The following is a 20419-nucleotide window of genomic DNA, read 5'->3' as shown; positions in this document are numbered from 1 at the left end:
GACACCTCCAACCTTTGTGTCGTCTGCAAACTTGCTGACCCATCCTTCAATCCCCTCATCCAAGTTATTGATAAAAATTACAAACAGTAGAGGCCCAAGAACAGAGCCCTGTGGAACACCACTCACCACAGACTTCCAGGCAGAATATTTTCCTTCTACTACCACTCGCTGTCTTCTGTTGGTCAGCCAATTCTGTATCCAGACAGCTAAGTTCCCCTGTATCCCATTCCTCCTGACCTTCTGAATGAGCCTACCATGGGGAACCTTATCAAATGCCTTGCTGAAGTCCATATACACCACATCTACAGCTCAAACCTCATCAACGTTTCTAATCACATCCTCAAAGAACTCGATAAGGTTTGTGAGGTTTATGACCTGCCCCTCACAAAGCAGGTTAGATGAATTGGCTATGCTAATTACCCATAGTGTTCAAGGATGTGTAGGTTAGGTGTAGTCAGGGGTTAATGAAGCGTAATAGTGTAGGGGAATGAGTCTGGGACGGTTACGCTTCAGAAGGTCGGTGTGGACATGTTCGGCAAAATGGCTTGTTTCTTCACTGTAGGGATTCTGTGAGGAAGTGACTGGGTAGACCGGGATGATATTCATTGGAATTTGGAACAATCAGGGGGATCTTATAGAAACACATAAAATTATGAAGGTAATAGATAAAAGTAGAATGTTTCCACTGGCAGGTGAAACTAGGACAAGAAGGCAAAGCTTCAAAATCAGGGAGAGCAGATTTAGGACTGAATTGAGAAGGAACATCTTCACCCAGAAGGTTGTATATCTATGAAATTCCTTGCCCAGTGAAGTAGTTGACATTACTTCAGTAGATGCTTTTTAAGCTCAGATAGATTTTTTTTGAACAATGAAGTAATTAAGAGAAATGGTGAGAGCGCAAATGTAGGAGCTTAGTCCGTAAAGAGATCAGCCATACTTTTATTGAATGGTGGAGGAGGTTCTAAGGGCCAGATGTCCTACTCCTTCTCCTAGCTCTTATGTATGATTCTGTAATTGGAGTCTTTTTCCTCACTGGACCGTCATGCACACTTGTTTCCAGCAGTGGCACTGGATAGTGATTAGGAATGATTCCTCCACCAAATGAGCCCCCAACTTTATTCAGGAGAAATGATAATCTGATGGCGATTTTATGTCTTCCCCTTAGACCCAGATTATTTGAAGCAAAAGCATTGCGCAGAAAGTACCAGATGCTAAGGAAAATATTGCTGAAGTGTAGTGATGTGAAAGGTTCTGGTTTATGCTAGGAAATTAGATACACTGCAGTTGCTTAGATTTCATATGCTAAAAATATCAAGTAAATAAGTTATCAGCCATAGAGGTCTTATTCAGATAAGCCAAGAAGAATTTAAATGCACACCAAACTCCCCGGTCAGTTTCCCAAGTTTCGGGAAACTCATGTTGCTCCAGAAATATTTGGATTGACTGTGAGAGACGTCAATCAGAGAGCCCACCCACTCTGCCCATTGTCTCCTCTTCCTCTTCCAGAGCTGGTTCACTTCCTATAGGGACAGAAAACCAAGTGAGGAGATGGTGAGTGAAGGAGCAGCTTTTATACAAATTGTATCCCATAATATCCACACCAATCTTCAGGCAGTCTGACTATCCTGTGGGCAGTCAGGGGTGGAAATGTCCCTTATGCTGTGTGAGAAGATCCAGCTGAGAGAGCTGTTTACTCGGTGCTTTGTGCTGAACTGCTTGTTTCGAACATTGTGTTGAATATTGTGTTTATTGGAAGCATTTCCCTTCTGAGTTACAGACTAAGTTTTACTGACGGCTCATTCCTGAATATGCGAAGGTGCAGAGTGTCTGAAGACTTTTACTGATTTTCTGTTTTTGAGTTGTGTGTGTGTTTAGAGCTGGTTACTATTCTGTGGACTGTGAATGGTCAGTTCTCCCTTATTTGGATCTGTACATGCCTGCTTTTAAAGAAAAATTCCCCTGGAACTCCCACCCCGTTACCTCTGTGAATCGTCCCCCAACACGCACACACACACACCAATTGAAAAACAAGGACACAATTTATATACAGCCTTTAATTTGCAAAGAATTGCAGAAGTTCCAAAGTGCTTTACAGTCAACTAAGAATTTCTAAAGCTGTGACTTTTATAGCCAATGTGTACATAGCAGGTCCCCAAAAGTGCAATGAAATCAAATAATTTTTAGTATTGTTAAATTTGTAGTGACCAAATTAAAAGATCACATGACAACATTTAAAATGTTAAGACTTTTACTCTAACAGATTAACTAAAAGTAATATTGACTGAACACGTCGACAACTAATATACTGTCTAGAGAAAAAAAAATTAAATGACAGAACACACCTTGCTGCAGTTATATTGCAAATGTCCCACTATCTGCTGAATCACAGTTTTTACAAGAATCCATTCAATACCCTCAGTTTCCATCAGGTTCATTTCTCCCTGTTACTGGGTCATTACTTTGAATGGCTGTCAAAAGCTGTTTTTCTGATAGCGAGATTTGAGAAGATTTGTAGCTTAGGTTGAGATTCAGCAAGTTTGCTTGATGAGCTGGAAGGTTAATTTTCAGATGTTTCGCCACCATACTAGGCAACATCATCATTGAGGCTCATTGATGATGTTACCGAGTATGGTGACCAAACATCTGAAAACGGACCTCCCAGCTCAGTGAGCAAACTTACATCCAGCTGTTTTTCTGAGTTTCCAGAGTTCTGAATGGACTGCCAATACCGAATCTCAGTCCAGTGATCCCTTCCTTAGCCTTGCCGGGGTCATCTTCTGGAGTCTTTACATTATCACAGGATGTGCCTCTTCAACCGGAGGCTGTTGATCCCTCCCATATTCTGCCTGACAGCCTGCAGAAATGACATCCTCTCCTCTCTGCTGACCCTAATGGCTGTAGTCCTTGGTGTCTCTCTCTCTCTCTCTCTCAAACCTGTCTCTTTCTCTCCCTTTTTCTGTTAACTTGGAGACAGAAAGTCTGTCCAATCAGACCCAGCTGCTCTTGTCTTGTTCTCAGGTTTGTTAACTTTGCATTCTGCTCACCAAGTCCCAACCTACTGCCACAGTAACCAGGCCATTGGGTATTTGCCAGACAGAGATTTAACAACTCATATCAACTCATGTTCTAGACTAAGAACATAGGAACACAGGAGTAACAGTTGACCATTCAGCCCCTGCTCTGCCATTTTTGATGATGGCTTATTGTTAACCTCAATTCCAAATGTCTGCACCACCCCCACATCCAATAATATTATTAGTAACTAAAAATCTACCAATCTGTGTCTTAAACATTCTCAATTAAGGAGCTTCCACAGCCCTCTGTGACAGAATTTCAAACACTCACCATCCTTTGCTTGAAGAAGTTTCTCATAATCTCTGTCCTAAACGGCTTGTCATTTTATACTGAGACTATGTCTCCCAGCTCTAGCCACACAACCAAGGGAAACATCCTTTCTGCTGTGTCTACCCTTTAAAATTTTGTAACTGTCTGAGATTGCCTCTCATTCTTCTGAACTTCAGAGAATACAGGGTAGTTTCCTCAATCCTCCTTATAGGACAATACCACTGTCATAAGTATCAGTCTGGTGAACCTCCATTGCATTCCCTCTGTGGCAAGTATATCCCTCTGTAGGCAAGAAGGCCAGAAATACACACAATGCTCCAAATGTGGTTTCATCAATATTCCATACAATTGAAGCAAGACTTCTTTGTTCCTTTATTCAAATCCTCTTTTGATAACAGCGAATGCATTTTCTTGCCTTCTGAATTGCTTGTGTACCTACATGCCAGCTTTCAATGACTTATGACATCAATACTTTCCAATCTCTCGTCATTTAAAAAAATAATCTGTACCTCCATTCCTCCGAGTAGATTCTCTTACATTGATTCACATTATATTCCATCTGTCATGCTTTTGCTCAGTCAATCAGCCTGTGCAAATTTCCTCCGTTTCTTTGCATCCCCCTCTCAACTCATATTTTCAACAAGTTTTGGATAACTTGCAAACTTGTGTTGGATCCCACATCTAAATCATTGATATAGATTGTGAATAGCTGAGACCGAAGCATTGATTATCGCAGTTCGGTCACAGCATGCTGAGCTGAAAATAATCCATGTATTCCTGCTGTCGACTTTCTGGCTATTAATCAATCCTCAACCTTTGTAAATATATTTTAAAAAGAGGTAGAGTTGCCATAGTCCTGCTGGACCATCTCAGTTTGGCTTGTCCTATAATAAATAGAGAACAGCCAGGGAATTCCTGGAGGCATGGCACTCATCCACAGACTCTATCAACAAACACATTGACCTGGACACAACATACCGGCCACTACAGCGGACAGCTGGAACTGACAACCGGAAGCGGCAGAGACAGGCCACTATAAATGCCGGAGGAAACATCACAGAAGCATTTCACAGGAGGCTCCCAAGCACTGAGGATGTCACCTAGACAGGGGACGAAACGTTTGCAACACAAATTCCCAGTTCGGCGAACAGAACCACAACAACGAGCACCCGAGCTACAGATCTTCTCCCAAACTTTGAGTTACCCCGATAGTTATCCGCCAGTAATATCCTCAAAAACCTTAATCAGGTTTGTCAAGCATGATTTCAGTTTCGTGAATTAATGTTGACTCAGCCCAATAAATCAATAATTTTTCTAATTATCCAAGAGTCACACCGTTTACATTAGATTCTAGTATTATCCCTACTTCTGAAGTCAGGCTAATAGACTGTATTTCTCTGTTGCCTCTCCTTAAACAGTGGGGTTATCTTCCAAACTGTGGACTCCATTGCAGAGTTAGTAGGTTTTGAAAGATGATTCTATTTCAGCTTAAATTACCAAGCTGGTTTAAACCTAACCTTACAAACTCAACATACTTCTGACTTGAGCCTTTTTGACAGTCCGGAGAATTAGACTGGGCTGGGCAGAAGTTTTCCCAACTCCTCAAGAAGAGTCTAGATTTGATCATCCACTCAATGTTTTTGACTGCGCCCACTTCTCCTGTTAATTTGACAGGTGTACAATAAGATATGGTAGGATGACGGAGCTTTGCTCCGAACTGCTGGTCGTGGGGCTGTTTAGCTTTGCTTATTACCTGTTCCACTGGTATTTTCTCTGCATGTAGCCCCCTGTAAGATATATACTACGTTCAAACCTTGACTCTAAAGTATTCCCAGTGCTGCTCCTGACCAATTTTTATACAAGCTCGATGATAATCATGGATGAGGGCTGTACTGTGCTGGGCTGTGCTGTTGTAATGGAATACAATCCTGCTGCTGCTGATGGCTCACTGCACTTCATTCACACCCAGTTTTGGGATCTGTCCTTAGTTTACTTCCATAGTGATGCTGAATATGGTGAAGTTTTCATTCACGAGTTGGGAGGGGAATGGTAGCATAATAGTCAAGTGAAGAAAAAGGAAGAATCTGGATCTGATTCCACATTCAGGAGAATAGCACACTGGCATTCACTGTGGGATAGTCTCTTTAGTCTTCTTGTCTGAACATGGATAGAAGAGCTTAACTCCAGTGGTGAGCTGAGAATGGTGCTCTGTAAATGACATTTGACATTGTAGCATTAAAAATGGCAATAGCAAAACTGAAGTAAATAGAAATTGGGCAAGGATTCTCCACTTGTTGGAGTCATACCTAACAGAAGGGAAATGGTAGGAATAAAATCCTATGGATGCTGGAAATCTAAAATACAAAGTGAAAAGGATGGCACAATAGCTCAGTGTTTAGAACTGCAGCCTCACATCGCCAGGGAGCTAGGTTCAATTCCAGCCTCGGGTGACTGTCTGTGTGGAGTTTGCACATTCTCCCTGTATCTGCATGAGTTTCCTTCAGGTGCTCCGGTTTCCTCCCACATTCCAAAAATGTGCAGGTTAAGTGGATTGGCCATGGAAGGTGCAGGATTGCAGGAATAGGGTGGGATGCTTTTCAGAGGGTCAGTGAGGACTTGTTGGCTGAATGGCCTATTTCCACACTGGGGGATTCTATGAAAGTGCTGGAGAAACTTAACTGGTCTGGTATCATCTGTGGAGAAAGAAACAGAGTGGATGTTTCACATCCAATATTGACTCCTCTTTGGAACTGTACTGAAAAGGATATTAAATTCAAAATGTTATTTCAGTTTCCCTATCCAAGGATGCTGTCAGACCTGTTGAACTTCTCCAAAACTTCCTGTTTTTAGAAAGGAAGAGACTGTAGTTATTGGATTCAGTCAACTGCAAGAGTCCCTCAGGTTAATGTCCTTGGTCCGGCCAACTTCAACTATTTCATCAATAACTATATCTCACCTTAGTATGTAAGTACAGTCAAGAAGTACAGTGCTAGGAAAGCACAGCAGGTCAAGCAGCATCCGAGGAGCAGGAGAGTTGATATTTCAGGCATGAGCCTGATGAAGGGCTTATGCCTGAAATGTGAACTGTCCTGCTCCTTGGATACTGCCTGACCTGCTGTGCTTTATTTCATCGCCACACATTTTGACTCTGACTCTCCAGCATCTGCGGTCCTCACTTTCTCTGCAGATACAGCAAGTACTTAGAAAAGCTAATAGAATGGTCTCATTTATTGCAAGAGGAGCGGACACGGGACTGCTGAGTAAGTGAAGTAATATATTTGGGTGGTTGCGTTAACCGAAACATTACTTCAGTAATGTCTCCCACCCATCCTCCTCTAATCAAAAAGTAAGGTGTGCCAGATTGGTAAGGTAACTAGTTTTTTTAAAAATTCTTTATTTTTCTACAGTCTCTTTGGGAATTTAGAACAGTAGGAATGGCAGTTAGGGCAGTTGAATGTTCCTCCTGCAGAATGTGGGAGGTAAACATCACCACCAGTGTCCCTGCTGACATCTTCTGTGGGGAGTGTACCCAACTCCAGATCCTTGAAAACCGCGTTAGGGAACTGGAGCTGGAGTTGAATGAAGTTTGGATCATTCAAGAGGCGGAGGGGGTTATTGAGAGGAGTTACAGGGAGGTAGTCACACCTCAGATATAAGAAAGAGGCAGATGGGTTACAGTCAGGGGACAGAAAAGGAACCGGCACTTTTGGATGCTGTTGGGGAGGGGATGACTTACCAGGGGTAAGCCATGACTCTGGCACAGTCTGTCCCCTGTTGCTCAGAAGGGAAGGTGGGAGAAGTGCAGAGCATTAGTCATACAGGACTCCATAGTTAGCAGGACAGATAGGAGGCTTTGTGGAAACGAGAGAGACTCACGGTTGGTCTGTTGCCTTCCAGGTGCCAGGGTTCATGATGTCTTGGATCGTGTTTTTGGGATCCTTGAGGGGGAGGGGGAGCAGACCCAAGTTGTGGTCCACATAGATAGGAAAAGGGATCAGGATATAAGGCAGAAAATCCGGAAGCTAGGGTGGAAACTTAGTGCTAGAACAAACAGAGCTTTGCCAAAGGGTCAGTTAGACTCGAAACATCAGCTCTTTTCTCTCCTTACAGATGCTGCCAGACCTGCTGAGATTTTCCAGCATTTTCTCTTTTGGTTTCAGATTCCAGCATCTGCAGTAATTTGCTTTTATCCAGAGTTGTTATCTCTGGTTTGTTGCCCGTGCCACTTACTAGCGAGGCCAGGAATAGGGAGAGAGAGAGAGAGAGAGAGGAGTTGAACATGTCGCTGTAGGGATGGTGTATGAGGGAGGGTTTCGGACACTGGGCTCATTCTGAGGTATGTCGAACCTCTACAAACAGGATGGTCTGCACCTGAACCACAGGGGTACCAATATCCTGGGGGGAAATTTACTAATGCTATTAGGGAGTATTTAAACTAATTCAGCAGGGAAATGGGAGCCTAAATTGTAGCTCCAGTGTCCAGGAGGTTGAGAATAGTGAGGTCAGAAATATGGTTTCAAGGTCGCATGAGTTCACCGGCAAGCACAAAGGTTGTTTGAAGTGTGTCTACTTCAACAGCAGGAGCATCCGGAATAAGATGTGTGAACTTGCAGCATTGGTTGGGACCTGGAACTTTGATGTTGTGGCCATTTTGAAGACATGGATAGAGCAGGGTCAGGAATGGTTGTTGCACGTTCTGGGATTTAGATGTCTCAGTAAGAACAGAGAAGATGGTAAAAGAGGGGAAGGTGTGTATGTCATTGTTAGTCAAGGGCAATATTATGGTAGCAGAAAGAACATTTGAGGACTCGTCTACTGAGTTAGTATAGGCTGAGGTTAGAAACAGGAAAGGAGAGGTCATCCTGTTGGGAGTTTTCTATAGGCCTCCGAATAGTTCCAGAGATGTAGAGGAAAGGATAGCAAAGATAATTCTGGATAGGAGCGAGAGTAACAGGGTAGTTATTATGGGCATCTTTAATTTTCCAAATATTGCCTGGAAATACTATAGTTCAAATACTTTAGATGGGTCAGTTTTTGTCCAGTGTGTGCAGGATGGTTTCCTGTCACAATATGTAGACAAGCCAACAAGGGGTGAAGCCACATTGGATTTGGCATTGGATTATGAACCTGGCCAGGTGTTAGATTTGGAGGTAGATGAGCACTTTGATGATAGAGACCACAATTCGGTTATGTTTACTTTAGCAATGGAAAGGAATAGGTTTATGCAGGGCAAGAGTTATTGCTGGGGGGTGGGGGGGGGAGGCAATTATGATGCAACTAGGCAAGATTTAGGATGCATAGGATGGGGAAGGAAACTGCAGGGTATGGGCACAATTGAAATGTGGAGCTTATTCAAGGAACAGCTACTGCATGTCTTTGATTAGTATGTACCTGTCAGCCAGGGAGGAAGTGGTTGAGAGAGGGATCAGTGGTTTACTAAAGAAGTTGAATCTCTTGTCAAGAAGAAGAAGGCTTGTGTTAGGATGAAACGTGAAGGCTCAGTTAGAGCGCTTGAGAATTACAAGTTAGCCAGGAAAGACCTAAAGAGAGGGCTCAGAAGAGCCACGAGGGGACATGAGAAGACGTTGGTAGGTAGGATCAAGGAAAACCTTAAAGATTTCTTTAGGTATATCAGGAATAAAAGAATGACTAGAGAAAGATTAGGGCCAGTCAAGAATAGTATTGGGAAGATGTGCGTGGAGTCCGAGCAGATAGGGGAAGCACTAAATGAATATTTTTCATCAGTATTCACACTGGCAAAAGATTTTGTTGTTGAGGAGAATATTAAGATACTGTCGACTAGATTAGACGGGATTGAGGTACACAAGGAGGAGGTGTTAGCAATTGTGCAATGTGTAAAAATAGATAAGTCCCCTGGGCCAGATGCTATTTCTCCTAGGATTCTTTGGGAAGCCAGGGATGAGAATTGCAGAGCCTTTGACTTTGATCATTATGTCATCATTGTCTACAGGAATAGTGCCAGAAGACTAGAGGAAGCAAATGTTGTCCTCTTGTTCAAGAAGGGGAGTAGAGTCAACCCTGGTAATTATAGACCAGTCAGACTTACTTCGGTTATGGGTAAAGTGTTGGAAAAGATTATACGAAAGAGGATTTATAGGAATAAGTTGATTAGGGATAGTCAACATGGCTTTGTGAAGGGTAGGTCATGCCTCACAAACCTCATTGAGTTCTTTGAGATGGTGACCAAACAGATGGATGAGAGTAAAGTAGTTGATGTGGTGTATATGGATTTCAATAAGGCGTTTGATAAGGTTCCACATGGCAGACGATTGCACAAATTATGGAGGCATGGGATTGAGGGTGATTTAGAGGTTTGGATCAGAAATTGGCGAGCTGAAAGAAGACAGAGGGTGGTGGTTGATGGAGTTCAGTTACTAGTGGTGTACCGCAAGGATATGTTTTGGGACCACTGGTTAGATTCCCTACAGGGTGGAATCAGGCTCTTCGGCCCAACAAGTCCACACTAACCCATTTCCCTCTGACTAATGCAGCTAACACTATGAGCAATTGGCCATGCTAAATTGCCCGTAGTGTTAGGTAAGGGGTAAATGTAGGGGTATGGGTGGGTTGCGCTTCGGCGGGTCGGTGTGGACTTGTTGGGCCGAAGGGCCTGTTTCCACACTGTAATGTAATCTAATCAATTTAGCATGGCCAATTCACTTGAACTGCACATCTTTGGACGGTGGGAGGAAACCGGAGCACCCAGAGGAAACCCATGCAGACACGGGGAGAATGTGCAAACTCCACACAGACAGTCGCCTGAGGCTGGAATTGAACCTGGGACCCTGTACTTTGGGGCAGCAGTGCTAGCCACTGTGTTGCCCATTGTTTATGACAAACTGCAATTTGTCATTTTTATAAAAGATGAGGGTGTAGAAGGATGGGTTAGTAAATTTGCGGATGACACTAAGGTCGGTGGAGTTGTGGATAGTGCAGAAGGATGTTGCAGGTTACAGAGGGACATAGATAAGCTGCAGAGCTGGACTGCGAGGCAGCAAATGGAGTTTAATGCAGAAAAGTTGGAGGTGATTCACTTTGGAACGAGCAACAGGAATAAAGAGTTCTGGGCTAATGGTAAGATTCTTGATAGTGTGGATGAGCAGAGACATCTCGGTGTCCATGTACATAGATCCCTGAAAGTTGCCACCCAGGTTGTTAGGATTGTTAAGAAGGCATACGGTGTGTCAGCTTTTATTGGTGGAGGAATTGAGTTTTCGAGCCACAAGATCATGCTGCAGCTGTACAAAACTCTGGTGTGGCCGCACTTGGAGTGTTGTGTGCAGTTCTGAATACTGCATTATAGGAAGGATGTGGAAACTCTGGAAAGGGTTCAGAGGAGACTTACTAGGATGTTGCCTGGTTTGGAGGGAAGGTCTTATGAGGAAAGGCTGAGGGTCTTGAGGCTGTTTTCGTTAGAGGGAGGGAGGTTGAGAGGTGACTTAATTGAGACATATGAGATAATCAGAGAGTTAGACAGGGTGGATAGTGAGATCCTTTTTCCTCAGATGGTGATGGCTAGCATGAGAAGATGTAGCTTGAAATTGAGGGGGTGATAGATATAGGACAGATGTCAGAAGTAGTTTCTTTATTCAGGGAGTAGTAGGGGCGCAGAATGCACTGCCTGCAACAGGAGTAGACTCACCAGCTTTAAGGGCATTTAAATGGTCATTGGATAAACATGTGGGTGAAACTGGAATAGTGTAGGATAGATGGGATTCAGATTGGTTTCACAGGTCGCGCAACATTGAGGGCCGAAGGACCTGTAGTGTGCTGTAATGTTCTCTGAATATAAACGTAGGGAGATAATGCGTCAGTTAGACAGGGCTTTGGTGAGATCACATCTGGAGTATTGTGCGCAGAATCAGTCTCATTATTTAAGGTATAAATATGTTGGAAGTAGTGCAGCAAAGGTTTACTAGCCTAATAGAAATTGGTGTGTTGTCCTAAGAGGAAATATGAAAAGGTTAGGCCTGTGTCCATTGAAGTTTAGAAAAATAAGAGGTGACATGAATGAAACATGTAAGATCCTGAGGAGTCTTGAGAGATTGACTGTGGACAGAATATTTCCTGTTATGGGAAAATCTCGACCTAAGTGTCACTGTTTAAAAATAAAAGGTTGCCAATTTAAACAAAGATAGCAGAAAGTTTTACTTTCTTAAATCTTTGGAACGCTCTTCATCAAAAGGTGGTAGAAGCATTTTCTTTGATTATTTTTAAGTCAAAGATTTTTAGATTCTTGATAAATAAGGAGGTGAAAGGTAGGCAGGACTGTGGAGTAACCAGATCAATTGTGATCTTCTTGATTGGCAGTCTTGGCTTGAGGAATTGAGTGGCCTAGTCCTGCATTTAATTTGTACAAAAACAAAATGGGATTGTTTGCTAAGGATTATACATGTTCAGATGACTTCTCAGATATGGAAGCAGTCTGTGTTCATTTGCAGCAAGTCTTGGACAATATCCAGCCTTGGGCTGACAAGTGGCAAATAATATTTGCACCACACATTGCATTGATTATTGCTGATAAAGTAAGCATTTTGGCAATACCTTTTGTCTCACCTTCCTCCGGACAATTTGTCATCAATACCAAAGTAAAGCGAAAATAACATCTGTATTCTGAGAGGAGAATGTGTTGACTGATTGGCAAATGGACTCATTAGTACAGGCATTGCCATGGTGAATGCACCAGTAACGATGACTGACAGTTAATTGCCAAGTTTAATTTTAATTTTAAATTTCACCTCAGATAAGCTTGACTCTGGTCAGGAGATTGTCTTGAGAAATGAACCAAAGAATGGTTGTCATTTTCTTTGTTTCATTGAATGAGATATGGTGTGTGAATATAGTCTTTCTGTTTGCAAAGAATAGGTCCCCAAGTATGAATATATATACCTTACAGTACAAGGGTATGCTACACTGTGAGCCCCACTGACAATCCTAAATTAGTTGTCAGCATAGTTCTTTGCACACTCAGGATTATGTAGTAAATGTCCAATTGCAAAATCACATCTGATGTTGGACATTATTGTGACTTCTGCAGCAAATGGCAATTTGCGGGTAGTCAGTAACTTATGAACAGCTAGAAGGATCTTTTGGCTTTTTGGCTTGACATCAGCATTGTTAGCTGTGTACACTACACCTGTTGCTACTTGCTAGTAGCAGTGAGAAACAACTAGCTTCATTTATTGCTGAAAAAGCATAAGCTCTTCATCATGACTCTTCATCATGAGTTGCTTGCACTTCGGATGCTGCCTGACCAACTGTGCTTTTCCAGCACAACACTTTTTGACTCTGATCTCCAGCATCTGCAGTCCTCACTTTCTCCTACTTAATTGAAAGCAGAACTGAAAACAGGACAATACCAAGCTGCTGGGTGAGATATATGATTGGAGTCAACTTCATGGCTTCATGCGTCTGTATGTACACAGCTGCTCAACACACATCGAAGTTATATCCTTTTCTGCCTGATGGGACTATGTGGACTGCCAAATAGTTGGGCAAATTGTTACATCAGTTTTGGCAAGTTTTCCACATAAACAGTGAAGAATTCCTTAACATTTGTGAAAACAAAACATAACTTGCATTTTTATAGCAATGTAGTATCCGTATGTTCATTTGAAATTGCTATCCCGTTCACCAGTGTACTGCTCAGGGAAGACATAGACATCTGCAATGCAGCAGTATATCATGATGATCTAGGCCTGTCACCATTGTGTCAGATCATTTTCATTGAACTTGATGAATTCAGCAATGCGTGCTGTACAACCAATCGGACAACGTTGTGTGAGATACCTACTAGACTCAGCACTTGCAAACATCTTCATTGGATTCCATGAGAAAAGTCTCTGATGGAATGACACATAACCTCCTAAACCTTTCATATTTCTGATTCATAGATGAAAGGATTACTCTTGTTAAATTTGGAGCTACATATTGCAGTTTCCTTCCATTTCTAAATTGACTCCATCTTGTGCTCAACTTCACGTTTTGAAATGAAGCAGTCAAACAAACTCCCTTTCATTGATGTTCTACCCCTGGAAGGGTAAGGTTTATCAAATATTTGAATAATAGTTGAAGATTGCCGTTTCATGCTGCTACCACACAGCAGTAATATTAGTGGAGTTTGCCACCAATAGGAGACAGTCGTTAAGCCAAAGAGACATTCTGCCTATCACACAAATGAATAATGTGGTCTATGTGTTTCAGTGCCAGTGTGATGCTAGTTATGTAGCCCATATTTCTGAAAGACTGGTGACATATTTCTTTGGCTGATTGCAACATTTGTGAAGACCAGGCACAACTTGCATTTTGATAATAATGTAGTATTTGTATGTTCATTTGAAATTGCTATCCCATCCACCAGTGTGCTGTTGATGGAAGACATAGACATCTGCACTGCAGCAGTATATCATAGTGATCTAACCCTGTCACCACTGCATCAATCAGTTTATTTGAACTTGATGAATTTAGTAATGTGTGCAGATGGAGTTTAGTTTCAACGGCACTTAACATACTCAACCATACCCAACTAGCCTATGTTTGTCAAATTCTGAGCAGTGACTGCCATGAGATGATCTGTACTAGCAAACAAAATATCCTTCAATAGCTTCCTCCTGCACACGTAGATTTATAGTTACCTAAATTATTAATCTCAATTACTCCCTCTGTAGTGTGATCCACATTTTCCCCACTCTCCTGAATTCTTGATTGGATTCATTAATGATTGTCTTACATATTTGGATCTTAGCTTTTGTCTCAGCCACAAGTGGAAACCCTATCAAAGTCCCTTTTTTAAATGTAAAGGCCTTCCTCAGGTCACTGCTCAGCTTCTCTTTGTTTCAAGAAAAGAGCCCTGCCTGTTCATCCTTACATGATATTGATAAACTACCTGACGAGCAGTGTTCTGAAAGCTAGTCATTCCGAATAAACCTGCTGGACTATGACCTGGTGTTGTGTGATTTCTAACTTTGCCCACCACAGTCCAACACTGGCTCCTCAAGTCGGGGCAAAGAAGAGGATATCTCTCTCCCAAATTTCTCCAATGCACCAAGACTCAAGGATTGTGGGAGAGGGATGTTGGACAGTGGTCCCAAGGGCATCAGTCAAACCCTCTTTTGGATTTGGAGGTGGAATGGAGTGCAGAAACAGACATCTTTCCCACCATTTTCAGCCAAGGCCAGAACTTAAGTTAAACTCTGTCCCTTGCAGTTTCCTGATACAATCACTTTCACCCAATTGAGGATGCTGCCCCAAATCAGTTTTGCTCTCAGGTTTGCTTGGGAAGGGGAGAAGAGTCAGGAGGGGATGCATGGAGGTGAAGTGTTGACAAAAGGGAAGAGTGGTAAAGAAGGAACTCTAAAGGAAGAATGAGACGGGCAAATGTCAAGAGGAGAGCATTCCCTCTGAATTATCTCCTCTATAAACAAGTGCAATATTTTAGAATTAAAAACCATTATGAACAGTTATTTAAAAAACTTGAGAAACATCTCAACTTGAAATTTGACTGATCTCCCAGTTTAATAACACGCTTAGACAGTTGGCAATAATTCCTTTGCAAAAGATCTTGCAATATTCAAACACTTGTTGCATTACTGGTAAAGGAGTATCTCACAGCTGTATTGAGGCACGATACATCAGAGGACTTGTGCAATTGGATAGAACTGAGGAATATGAAAGGTGAAATCCCAATGCTGGGGGTATACCACAGGCCTCCCAACAGCCAACGGCAGATAGAGGGGAGAATATATAGACATATCTTGGAAAGATGTAAAAACAGGAGGGTTGTTGTGGTGGGTGGTTTTAACTTCCCCTGGACTGGAATTGACTGGAACTTACTTTGTGCTAGGACCTTGGATGGAGTGGAATTTGTAATGACCATTCAGGAGGGTCTCTTAGCACAGAATGTGAATAGTCCAACCAGAGAAGGGGTTAATACTGGACCTGGTTTTGGGAAAGGAGCCCAGCGAGGTGAATGAAGATTTAGTAGGGGGAGCATTTCAGAAGTAGTGACCATAATACCGTGAGTTTTAAGATACTCATGGATCGGGATAACAGCAGTACTTAGATGAAGGTGTTAAATTGGGAGAAGATGAACTACAACAATATTAGGCAGGAATTGGAGAATATTGACTGGAAATGGCTGTTTGAGGGTAAGTCCATATCGAACAGTGGAAGTATTGCAAATGGCAGTTGATAAGAGTAGAGGAGTAGCACATTCCTGCGAGAATGAAGGATAGGTCTGGCATGTTATATGAACCTTGGACAACCTGGGATGTTATGACCTTGATCAAAGAAAAAGGAAGCATAGGAAAGGTATAGGAGGATGGGAACTGACAGAGCCCTTGAAGTATACAAAGAAAGTAGGAAGGAACTTAAACATGGAATTGTTAAAAGGGCTAAAAGGGTTCATGAAAAGTCATTAGCAAACTGGATTAAGGAGAATCCTAAGGCATTTATATAAAAAGCAAGAGGGTAGCCAGGGAAAGGGTTGGTCCGCTCAAGGACAAAGGAGGCAATCTACGTTTGGAGCCAGAAGAGGTAGTGAGGTCCTAAGAGAATGCTTTGTATCAGTATACACCAAAAAGAAGGAACTTGTGGAGGGTAATCTCAGGAAAGGAAGTGTTGAATTTCTAACCTAAGTTGCTATTAAAAAGAAAGAGGGTTGTGCATCTTAAAAAGTACTAAGATGGATGAGTCGCTGGGTCCTGATGGGATCTATCCCAGATTATTGAAGGGGGCAGGAGAACAAATTGCTGGAGCATTGACAGACATTTTTGTATCCTTTTTGGCCACAGGTGAGGTCCCAGGGGACTGGAAAATAGCTAATGTTGACTCATTGTTTAAAAAGGGTAGCAGGGATAACCCAGGAAATTACAGGTCTGTGAGCTTCATGTTGGAGATAGGGAAATTATTGGAAAAGATTCTCAGGGATAAGATTTATGCACGTTTAGAAGCAAATGGACTTCTTTGCAATAGACAGCATGATTTTGTGTGGGGGAGGTCCTTGATCTAGTTTTTTGAGGAGATAATGTTTATGATTAACGAGGGAAAAGTAGTTGATAGTGTCAACATGGACTTTAGGAAAAGCCTTTGACAAGGTCCCTCATGGTGGACTGGTACAAAAGTGAAGTCACATGGTATCGGGGTGAGCTGGCAAGATGCATACAGAACTGGCTTGGTCATAGGACACAGAGGGTAGTAGTGGAAGAATTTTCTTTCGGAATGGAGGGTTGTGACTAGTAGTGTTCCACAGGGATCAGTGTTGGGACCTCTGCTATTTGTGGCGAATATGGGAGGAAAGCCAGAATTGGAATGAAACATATTTTATTTTCCTGTTTTACAGAAGGGTTGCACCGAAGGTTCATAAAGTCTCCTAGCACTTGAGGTGCAACTATTAGCACTAGAACAGGTTCATGGGTGAGCAAGTATTTAATTGCGAGGTATGTGAGACAGCCTTTGGACATTTCATCATGCTCGTGAGTCACCAATGCATTCATGCTGGGGTGAAATGGTTCACATATGAGGTGTGCAACAAAGACTTTGCACAGTCATCAAGCCTGGTGAATCATAGATACATTCATACAGGGGAGAAACCATTTACATGCAAGATCTGCAATAAATCAATCTCAAAATCATCAGCTCTCCTTGCACACCAACTGATTCACACAGGGGAGAAGCCATTCACATGTGAGGTGTGCCTTAAATCATTCTCGCAATCATCACACCTCTGCACACACAAACATGTTCACACAGGGGAGAAACCATTCAGTGGTGAAGTGTGTGGCAAATCATTTGCAAATTCATCACATCTTCGTGCACATCAGTGCATCTACGCAGCAGAGAGACTATTCACTTGTGGTGTATGTGACAAATCATTCTTGCAGTTATCACACTTTTGCGTTCACCCACGTATTCATACATGGGAGAAACCATTCATGTGTGAGATATGTAATAAATCATTCTCAAATTCATCAACCCTGCACAAACATCAATACATTCATACTGGGGAGTTGCCATTCACATGCAATGTGTGAGACAAATCATTTTCACAGGCAGGGTACCTCCGTACACATGAATGCATCCATACGGGGAGAAGCCGTTTAAGTGTAAGGCATGTGACAAATCGTTCCTGCAGTCATCGAAACTCCTGCTGCATCGGAAGGTGCATGCAGGGGAGAAACCATTCAGGTGTGAGGTGTGTGACAAGTCATTTCCAGGGTCATTGAATCTCCGCAGGCATCAACGCATTCACACTGGGGAGGAAACCCTTTGTGTGCAAATTGTGTGATATATTATTCTCGAGGTCATGGAACCTCTTGTTCCATCAGAGGATCCACACAGGGGAGAAGCCATTCATGTGTAAGATGTGTGACAAATTATTCTTGGATTTAACAGGTCTCCGTGTACACCAAGTAATTCACACTGGGGAGAAACCATTTAAGTGAGAGATATGTAACAAGTCATTTCCGCAATTATGAAACCTCCATATACACCAATGTATTCACACAGAAGAGAATCTATTTAAGTATGAGGTGTGTGACAAATCATTCTCAGGCTCTTCAAAACTCTTGCTCCACCAGAGGATCCACACATAGATGTAAAAAAAATTCATGTGCAAGGTTTGTAACAAAGCTGATGTGATATTTTATACCTTCCTGAGACACTACAGGATTCACATAGGTCAAATCTCTTTGTTTGTGACAAAGCTTTCCCACAATCAACTTATCTCCTGCTCCATCAATACACACAGGAGAAATTCTATCAGGATGTGTTCTGCTAAAAAATCCATCACACTGTAGTGAGACGTCCTGGAACATCAGTGAACCTGCCCGGAGACTAGGAGCTTGAATCTCTTTACAAGCTCACTGCACAGGATGTTTGTTAGGGCACAGAAAAAGAAGCAGCTTTCACTCGCATCAGATAACCTGTGATGTCAAAAGCAGTGCTGAGGTAGTTATTTTTATATTAACCAGTTCAGACATGTCATGACACATCTCTGAAGCAGGTGAAATTTTGAACTCAGATCTTCTGGTCCAGAAGTAGGGACATTGGCACTGCACCACAGGACCCCCTTCCACCACTGAGGTGTTATGATGTCACTCTGCAGTGTGTTGTTAGTGAAAATGGACTTGGAGCACTCCCATTGCTGTGAGGACAACCAGTTGTGCTTGTATCCAGAGCATTAATACAACAGAATGAAGTTGTGCAGTTTGAGAATGAGAACTTGGTTATTATCTTTGCTTGTGAAATTTTCAAACAATACTTGTCTGTGAGAGAAAGTAATTGTGGAATCTAACCAAAAGCCATTTCAAAGATACTTCACAAGTCACTTATTTTAGCTTCAAAATGTTTGCAAATGATGTTACTTAAGACTTAAACACTTTCAAGATCAGATATGCCCTGTTAAGTGTAGGGGCAGTTGAAACTGGACAAGACAAATAATTTTCTTGACAAATCATGTATTTGAAATAACTTTCAAATGATAGTGCATGTATTTTTAATTTTGTTATAAAAGGGAAATATTTGGATAAATACCTTTGTAGACCTGTGACTTCTTACGTTACCATATGTAAGTACAGTTTTGAGGACAGTATACACTACATAAAACAGAGTTTAAAATATAAATTACTGCACATATGAACACAGGTTTCCTAAGGTTTTGGCAACCAACCAATGAAACAAAGGTAACTGAGCAGCAGTTCAAGTGGGGATTTAAACTGAATAAAACCTCACTTGTTGCAACTGCTGTGTCAGTTCTCCTGGTAAATGTTTGACAGAGATTCCTAGTGTGGGAGTGGCATCCGTCGGACTCAGAGGCTTTCAAACTGCTAACATCAGTTGAGATGTGTGTCCTCAGATGTGTTTGACAGCAGATCGCAAGAGGAAGATGCAGACCATCCAAGGCAGTGGTGACATGCAGAGGTAAAATCAACATAGGTAAAGGAGGGAGGCAGGGACACTGGAGAGAATAGCAAGAAGTGGGGTATAGCAGAACGAGAGGCATAGGAGGGAGGAGAACGGGAAGGAGGAGTCTGAGAAGAGAGGAACTTGATGGGAAATGCAATGGAAGGAGGGTGTAATTTTTACCTTGCTTTCATGAAGCTTAGTTGAATTCATTTTTAACCAAAGAGTCCTTAGTTTGATTAAAAATCATTAGAAGTTAATAAAATCAATAATCTTGCATGAGCTAATAACACCAGCTCAAGGAAATCATTTTTAAAATGTAGTCATTCACGGGATCTGGGCATCACTGCCAGGCCAGTATTTATTGTCCATCCCAAATTGCCCAGGAGACAGTTATGTGTCAACCACATTGATGTGGGTCTGGAGTCACATGTAGGCCAGACCAGGTAAGGATGGTAGTTTCTTTCCCTGTAGGACAAAAGTGAACCAGGTGGATTTTTCTAACAATCAGCAATGGTTTCATGGTCATCATTGAACACTTAAATCAGTTGAATTCATATTCCACCATCTGCCAGGGGAGGATTCGAACCTGGGTCCCCAGAACATTACTCAATATCTAGATTAAAACTCGAGCAATAATACCACTGGGCCATCACCACCCCATTTTTTGATGTACAGTAATGGCTTCCACTATTTTGTAACCTGCATTTTCTGTCAGTGTGATTGGATTAATTTATAGCTTAATTGAGTTATGTAAATCAAGTTATCTTTTCAATACCTATGTATTGGTGTTTTTGTTATTGAGGTATTGTTGATTGTCTCTATAGTAAGCAACAGTAATTATTTGGTGAAAATGAGGACTGCAGATGCTGGAGATTAGCATTGAAAGTGTGGCGCTGGAAAAGCACAGCAGGTCAGACACCTTCTGAGGAGCAGAAGAATTGATATTTCAGGCAAAAGCCCTTCAGTTTAAGTCATGTCAGTTCTAAACCCTCAATTTTGCAAATTAAAGCAGTTTTTTGTTGAATGTGAAAATGAGACAGTAACCCCATTAGTTGGAAACACCATGCCGCTGATGTATCTAGACCTGAAAAAAAACTTTGTTCAAAACTGGCTAAAATTAGTAGAGCTGAAAATGTGTTGCTGGAAAAGC

General features: G+C 42.0%; 1 protein-coding gene across 1 annotated transcript in view; it reads right to left on the bottom strand.

Annotated features, from left to right (window-relative positions):
• LOC122541630 (zinc finger protein 271-like) overlaps positions 1–20419 on the bottom strand; it is a 75818-nt gene that overhangs the window by 2232 nt on the left and 53167 nt on the right. The window lies entirely within an intron of this gene.

This window comes from Chiloscyllium plagiosum, chromosome 37, assembly GCF_004010195.1.
Source record: "Chiloscyllium plagiosum isolate BGI_BamShark_2017 chromosome 37, ASM401019v2, whole genome shotgun sequence".
Lineage (NCBI taxonomy): Eukaryota > Metazoa > Chordata > Chondrichthyes > Orectolobiformes > Hemiscylliidae > Chiloscyllium > Chiloscyllium plagiosum.
The sequence above is the reverse complement of the archived record's forward strand: the minus strand, read 5'-3'. Positions and strand labels throughout refer to the sequence as shown.